Source organism: Chelonoidis abingdonii, chromosome 1 (genome assembly GCF_003597395.2).
Source record: "Chelonoidis abingdonii isolate Lonesome George chromosome 1, CheloAbing_2.0, whole genome shotgun sequence".
NCBI classification, from domain to species: Eukaryota; Metazoa; Chordata; order Testudines; family Testudinidae; genus Chelonoidis; species Chelonoidis abingdonii.
Window position 1 is genome coordinate 152,550,792 of NC_133769.1, and position 8,599 is coordinate 152,559,390.

Here is an 8,599-nt window from a genome sequence, read left to right on the forward strand (position 1 = left end):
TGACATAGCGTTTTCTTCCACACCACAGTCACCAGTGCTCGGCACCAAACACTCCCTGAGCTACATAACACCATACTATCCTTCATCTCCTGCACCAATCTCCATGTATAGCGGCGAAGAAGGAAACATGCAGGACAATCGCTTCTCCTTCCAGTGTTCATCACCATCATAGATGAGACCTACATAGAAGGCTGTAAAGCCTCAGCCTCAGCCTCATTCTTCTGAGCACTCACAGCCCTAGTATGGACAACACTGGCTTTACTCATTACCACCTTACCCCATGAAATGACCACAATGGGGTCCTTGGGCCACATACCAGAACCCATATTCTGGCCTCCCCTTTCCCAGTCAGAAAGGGATTCAGAGTACCTCCATCCTTACCACACAGAGAAACCTCTGACCCCCCCGAGACAGATAGAAGAGGAAGAGATACTATCACAGGCAGACCTGGATGATTCACCACCTGCCCCACACTCATCTTCCACACCAGAGGAAGCGGTGACAGCACCTACCCTGGTGGCACCAGATGACCTGAAACAGTTCCAAGAACTCTTCAAAAGAATAGCAAACAGCCAAGAGATTGCCTTACATGAGGTGCAGGAGAAACAACATAAGTGGTTAAAAATCTTACAGACTGCTTCATCTGCCAAGATCGCCCTCCCCATGGATGAGGTATAATGGAGCCCGTGGAGGCCATATGGCAAACACCAGCATCAGCACCACCCACCAACAAAAGGGCTGACAAGAAATACTTTATTCCAGCCAAAGGCGTGGACTTTTTGTTTTCACACCTCTCAACCCAGTTCTCTGGTAGTAGAGGCTGCCAATCAGCACAGCAAGCAACCCCATTTCCTCTCCAAACCACAAGATAAAGAGCACAAGAGACTGGACCAATCTGAGATAAAGTTTATTCATCAGCCAACCTTCTGCTCAGAGTTGCCAACTATTCTGCTCTACTAGCAAATTACAATTACTCTAATTATAGTAAAATACAAGAGCTCGTGGAGGACCTCCCCAAGCACAAATGTCCTCAACTCAATGCCCTTATTAATGAGGGTCAGATAGTAGCCTGCACAGCGCTGCAAGCCCCCAACGAACACAGCGGACACAGCCACCCAAACAACCGCAACAGCTGTGGTTATGAGAAGAGCATCATGACTGCAAGCTTCAGGGATTCCAAAAGAACTGCAGCTAAAATTGGAGGACCTTCCCTTTGATAGGGATAAACTATTCTCATCTCAAACAGACGACGTGCTCCATACCATGAAGGATTCCCGAGCAACGCTGCGCACGCTAGGAATATACCCACAGCCTAATAAATGCCCATGGTTTACACCATACCAGAGGTCACAAGACACCTCATTTAACCATCAACAACCACGATACTTTGTTCAGAACAGAACCAAACAATTGGCTCAGAGACTACGTGCTCCGCAGAACCAGGCTTCATTCAATCACCCATCTACATCTAAGCCACAATTTTGAAGTATTGGTTGAAGGTATGCATGACCTCCCCACACCTCTAGCGCAAATGGATACCCCATCCCCCACTTTTGGTCACTGCCTACACTCATTTTACCATGCTTGGTCTCCGATAACAATAGACCAATGGGTATTGGAGATCATACAATCTGGCTACACCATCCCTTTCACTACCATCCCCCCTACCCTCCTCTCTTCCCCATCACTCCTCAGGGACCCCTCTCACGAGCACCTCTGCAACAGGAAGTAGACCACCTCCTACTGCTGGCTGCTGTAGAACCAGTATTACACCAATACCAAGGGAAGGGTTTTTACTCCAAATATTTCCTGACAAAGAAGAAAGGAGAGGGATGGAGACCAATCTTAGATATCTGAAAACTCAACAGGTTCATACGCAACCACAGGTTCAAAATGGTCACTCTGGCCACAATAATCCCAGCACTAGATGGGGGGACTGGTTTTCAGCCCTTGACCTCCAAGATGCATACTTCCATATTACATACATCCTGCCCACAGAGGGTTCCTGTGGTTCACAGTAGGACCCAACCATTACCAATAAAGGGTTCTTCCCTTCAGCCTATCCACAGCTCCTCGAGTATTCTCAAAAACACTCATGGTAGTAGCAGCAGATTTATGATGCAAAGGAGTCATAATCTTCCCCTATTTAGATGATTACCGACTCAAGGTTGCCACTTGACAAGAAATGGCATACATGTTGACAACCACAATAGACCTCTTTCACCAGCTAGGTCTACAGCTAAATGGAAAGAAATCTACCCTAAAACCAACTCCGTGACTGGAGTTTATTGGAGCCGGCCTAGGCTCCATACAAGCCAAGGCAATATTACCAAACCAGAGATTCACTACATTGACCAATCTCATTTCCACAGTGACCATCAGCCCACAAACTTCAGTGAGGACATGCCTTCAGATTCTAGGACATATGGCAGCTACGACTTTCATAGTAAAGTATGGCAGACTCCATATGCATTATCTGCAGCACTGGTTGAGCATGGTCTATGCACCCAGCAAACACTATCTCAACAGAAAGAGCGATACTACCTCCAAGGGTTATCCTCCCCCTACAATGGTGGACACAACAAGAGAATGTATGCTCAGGGATTCCCTTTCAACAAGACCCCCCCGCGTCAGTGACTATCACAACAGACACCTCCCTGATAGGCTGGGGCGCCCACTTGGGTCACCACAAAGTACAAGGTAAGAGGTCCGCGATGGAAACCCAACTACATATCAATCTCCTGAAACTCCGTGTGGAACACAATGCAGGCCGCCACTTCCTCCCACTCATATGGAAGACCTCAATCTCTGTTCTCACCAACAATGTGGCATGCATGTTTTACATCAATCGCCAAGGGGGAGCCAGGTCTCACTTGCTATGTGTAGAAGCCATAAACTTATGGAACTTGTGCATCCACAATATAAACATCACAGTGTCTTACCTACTGGGATGCCAAAACACTACAGCCAACAATCTCAGCAGGCACTTCTCACAGGAACACGAATGGGAAATCCACTACAATGGTTCTCAGCACAATATTCCAGAAATGGGGTCACCCAGTAATCAACCTGTTCACCTCAGCAACAAATCACAAATGTCCAATCTTTAGCTCCAGGGCAGTCCTGGTGCCAGGATCAGTAGGAGATGCTCTCCTCATCCCGTGGAATGTATCACTCATGTACGTCTACCGATACCACTGATCTCATGGGTCATCCACAAGATACAACTTGACAGAGCATCATACATCATTCTCATTGTCCCCACATGGCCCAGACAGACTTGGTTTCCATACCTGTCATGCCTAGCAGTCTGTGCCCCACAACGGCTGCTCTTACGGATGGACCTCCTGTCCCAGAACAGGGACCTGACACTCCATCCAAACCCAGCAAAACTCCATCTCAAAACGTGGCTCCTGTGTCGTTCAACATGGAGAATTGAACTGTTCGGAGAAAGTAAAACAGGTATTACTAAATAGCCATCAGCTCACCACTAGGAATACTTACCGCCACAACTGGAGAAGATTATCCCTTTGGTGCCAGCAAAAACAGCTGGACGTGACCAGAGTGCCTCTATCTATGATCCTAGACTACCTACTAGAACTGAAGGAAACAGGGGTTAGCCATAATTTCTATTAAAGTAAACCTAGCTTCCATCACAACCCTCCACAAGCAAATAGAAGGGGCTTCAGTATTTGCTCATCTAATTACACGGCACTTTTCTCTCATGAACCCAGAAGTACATCAAGCTATGCCACCACGGGATCCCAATCATGTGCTCAAATGTTTCATAAGACCACTCTTTGAACCTCTAGCAACCTGCTCTTTCTTACATATGTCAATGAAGGTTGCATGCCTGGTGGCAATCACGTCTGCCAGATGGGTCAGCGAAATAGGGGCATTAATGGCTGAACCACTGTACACGATATTTACCAGAGACAAAATCATGTTATGCCCTCACCCAAAATTCTTGCCCAAAGTGGCTACACATTTTCATATTAACCAAACCATACACTTACCTGCCTTCCATCCCAAGCCACATAAGGATTCTCGAGAAGCAACACTCCACATGCTAGATGTTAGATGGGCTGTAGCCTTTTACTTGGACAGAACTAAACCATTTTGCAAGTCACCAAGACTATTTGTCTCTACAACAGACATTCCAAAGGTTCTAAAATATTGACCCAGAAACTCTCCAAATGGGTCTCTTCCTGTATTCAAACTTGCTACCACCTACATAACAAAGAACCCCCTGCGGGTATCAGATCCCACTCAACATGAGCCATGGCGACGTCGATTGTATTCTTGAACAATGTCCCCTTAATCGACATTTGTAGAGCTGCAACCTGGACATCAGAGCACACTTTTGCAAAGCATTACGCAATCACCCAAGGCTTTATCTCAGATTCTATCATTGGCCTCACAGTGCTTTCATCACACACTTATACATAGCTCCGAACCCCTGCCACCCCTTGTTGGGTACTGCTCTACAAGCACCTAGAGTGGAGCACCTGCAGGGTCACCACTCGAAGAATAAGTTACTCACCTTGTGCAGTAATGATGGGTTCTTTGAGATGTGTGTCCCTGTGGGTGCTCCACTACCCACTCTCCTCCCGTCTACTTCGGAGTTCACACAGCAGAACTCTGAAGTAGAGAAGGAACAGAGGGGACAGTCGGGGGTGCGCGCTACAGGAGGTGCCAACAGCTGCCCGAGACAGCTCCTGTGTGTGCCCTTCCCCTGATCAAGTACTGCTGCAAAAAATCTCCGATCTCCGGTGCAGGGACTGACACCTAGAGTGAAGCACCCACAGGGACGCACATCTCGAAGAATCATCGTTACTTCACAAAGTGAGTAACTTCTTCCTTTCTGAAGTCCAGAGCACACATTTTGCTACTCTCCTTTCTTCCTTTTGCAAGGATCCTGAACTCAACCATCTCATGGTCACTGCTGCTCAGGTTGCCACCCACTTCTACTTTCCCTACCAATTTTTCCCTGTTTGTAAGCAGCAGGTCAAGAGGAGAATGGCCCCTGGTTGGTTCCTCCAGTAGTTGCACCAGGAAATTGTTCCCAACACTCTCCAAAAACTTCCTGGATTGTCTGTGCACTGCTGCATTGCTCTCCCAGCAGATAACTGGATGATTGAAGTCTCTCATTAGAACTAAGGCCTGTGTTCTGGAAACTTCAGTTAGTTGTCCAAAGAAAGCCTCATCTACCTCATCCTCCTGGTCCGGTGGTCTATAGCACACACCCACCATGACACCACCCTGGTTGCTCTTGCTTCTAAACTTAACTCAAAGACTCTCAACAGGCTTTTCTCCAGTTTCATACTGGCGCTCTGAGCAATCATACCGCTCTCTTACATACAGTGCAACTCCTCCACCTTTCCTCCCCTGCGTGTCCTTCCTGAACAGTTTATACCCATCCATGACAGTGCTCCAGTCATGTGAGCTACCCCACCAAGTCTCTGTTATTCCAATCACATCATAGTTTTTTGACTGTGCCAGGACTTTCAATTCTTCCTGCTTGTTTCCCAGGCTTCTTGCATTCATACACCTAAGATAACTAGCCAATTGCCCTGCTTTCTCAGTATGAATCAGGAGGCCCCTCCTGTTTCACCCTCCTTGTTTTTCCTCCTGATATCCCACTTGCTTCTCCCTGACCTGAGGAAGGGGCTCTTGGATTCCCCTTCCCACTCCTGGGTACAAGGTTGTGCAGAGCTCTTTCCACATGCACTGGGACCTGAGGTGAGGTATGGAATCTAAACTCCTTACAGGTGCTGCCTCCAGCACCCCTCACAGCCTAAAGCCATATCCACTTCCCTCCTCTTGGGGTACAGCTAATGGAATAAAATAAAAATAACCATGACAAACTTTCAGCCTACCAATAACCATTGATGGCCCCATCCTCCATGAACATAGCTAGTTCTTCTTTGAACCCTGATATAGCCTTGGCCTTCACAACATCCTTGGCAAAGAGTTCCACAGGTTGACTGTACACTGTGTGAAGAAATACTTCCTTTTGTTTGTTTTAAATCTGCTGCCTATTAATTTTTTTTCTTGACCCCTAGTTCTTGTGTTATGAGAAGGAGTAAATAATACTTCCTTCTTTATTTCCTCCACATCAATCATGATTTTCTAGGCCTCTATCAGATCCCCCCTTAATTGTCTCTTTTCCAAGCTGAAAAGTCCCAGTCTTATTAACCTCTCCTCATATGGAAGCTGTTCCATACTCCTATCATTTTTGTTGCCCTTTTCTGTACCTTTTCCAATTCCTGTATATATTTTTTAAGATGGGACAACCACATCTGCACATACTAGTCAAGATGTGGGCATACCATGGATTTATATAGAGGCAATATGATATTTTCTGTCTTATTATCTATCCATTTCCTAATGATTTCCAACTAGCTTTTTTGATTGCCATCATACTATTAAGCAACTTCTATTCATTATTGTCTCAGCACCCGAATATCACACCACAGATCTTTGAAGACCTGCATGAGATGGAAGAAATTGTTGATGACCTCCTGATTTGGGGCAAAAATAACAAGCATGAGAGAAATGTTTTGCAGTGAACCAAGAAAAACAAAAACAAAAAACAAAAAAAAACCAGCCCCACAAATCCCCACAAAAAAAACCCCCAAATCCCCACAAAAAAACAAAAACCTTCAATTGAACAGGAAAAATGCCAGATCAGACTGAATGAGATTAGTTATGTAGGACACACGTTCAGTTACAAAGGAGTTCAACAGGCCCAAGAAAGATGGAAGCACTTGTACACATGAAAATAATCTAAAACAAGAAGTGTTCATGGGCCTGTTAACACACCTAAACAAATTTATCTTTAATTTGTTAGACTAAGTGTTCCACTTAGCATTCTACTTGAGGATGATGACCACAGAATGACACTGGGATTAAAGGCAAAAGGAAAATGTTGGGGAATTAGTAAGAGTTGTCACAGAAGCAACAGTGCTGAAATATTTTGAGATGAATAAAGAGCCTAAAATCTCACTCAATGTAAATTGACATGCATAGGGGCTTGTCCTTTTACAAGATGATCAGCCAGTAGCATGTGCTTTCAAACTACTAAATCACCACAGCCCGATGCTCAGATGAAGAAGAAATGTTGGGAATTGTTTTGGTTTGTGAGTTGTTTCATTAATCTGTTCAAGGTAGAAACAGACCGTAAAGAGTTGGAAGCCACATCACAGAAACCACTGAAGCACAGCCTGGACTTCAGAACAGGATCATGAAATTGCCACAGCACTGATTAAATGTGAAAGAGGGGCCAGGTGAGGAGCTTATTGTCATGTCAAACATGCCTGGGAATAGTGGCCTCAGGAAGAAGATTTGAAATAGGATTCACTTACCAACTGCTTCTGAAAGAAAATTTGACAAATTCAAATAAGAAAACAAAAAACGACCCCAGCTCACAACAGCTGAGGAAGTTGGTTGGGAGGAGCAGTCCAGGGATCTCCAGTCTGACTGGGACCATCAAGAGGAAATTGCTGATGATGGGACCCTGTACAGAGGAGGTTGTTTTGTAGTATAACATAGCATGAGATCACCACTGCTTCCAGCTGGTACTATGAATGCAAAAGAGAGCTGGAGGTGATCTAGTCCCACCAGGTGCAAACACTGCCACAAAGATAATAAAATGTAAATACAATACCACTGTCAATAGAAAGAATGAGGAGTACTTGTGGCACCTTAAAGACTAAAAAATGTATTTGAGCATACGCTTTCGTAGGTTAATGCACAGGGACGGCTGACATCACATGAGATACATGATCACCCTTGGTCTAGGGTAGAGCTAGATCTACTAGAACTAGATAGGAACCTCTTATTCGTGAGCAAATACTCAGCTTCTTAGATGACTGAGCTGTTGCAGACCATGCTGAGTAGCAAGGGAATATCCATTGTGTAGCACTGAGCTCACCAGGGGATTCCAAACGTGTTAGTAGCAGAGAATGGCCCACAATTCATGAGTGGCTCGTGTCTGCTCTCCGTATTAATGTATCAGTTCCACACCACATGCCACACCCTTATGTGCACTCAAATGCAGTCATTTAGCAGAAATATTGGCACAAATAGCAAAGAACTGGAGAATCAAAATAAAAAAGGGTCCTGGCAGATTCATGGGATCCCTATTTTGCTTTGTGAGCCTATCACAACTCACCTCACAGGCTTCCTTAGAGTCCCCGTGTAGTGAGGCAGAGTGGCCTTCCTCCGAGCAGGAGAGCAAAGAACCACTACACTCCTCCTGGTGGGCAGAGCTAAATCCACCCCGCCCACTTTACCAGACGTCCCGGGGCTGGACAAGAAATATAAAAGGAGAGCCCCAGCACTTAATTGGGCCTGGAGCACCAGAGGGAGCAGGTAGCTCTTCCAGGGAGCTGGGATCTCAACAGGATTCCAAACTAGGCCCCCAATGGAGCTGTGCCCTGTGGCTGGAGGAGACAGACGAGTGCCCTGAAGAGCTGCCAGGACCACTGTCAGATGAATGCCCTGAGGCACTGTGGGGACTGCCAGCGGTCAAGTACCCTGAGGAAGGGTGACCAGATGTCTCATTTTGAAAGGGACAGTCCTGTATTTAAGCTCT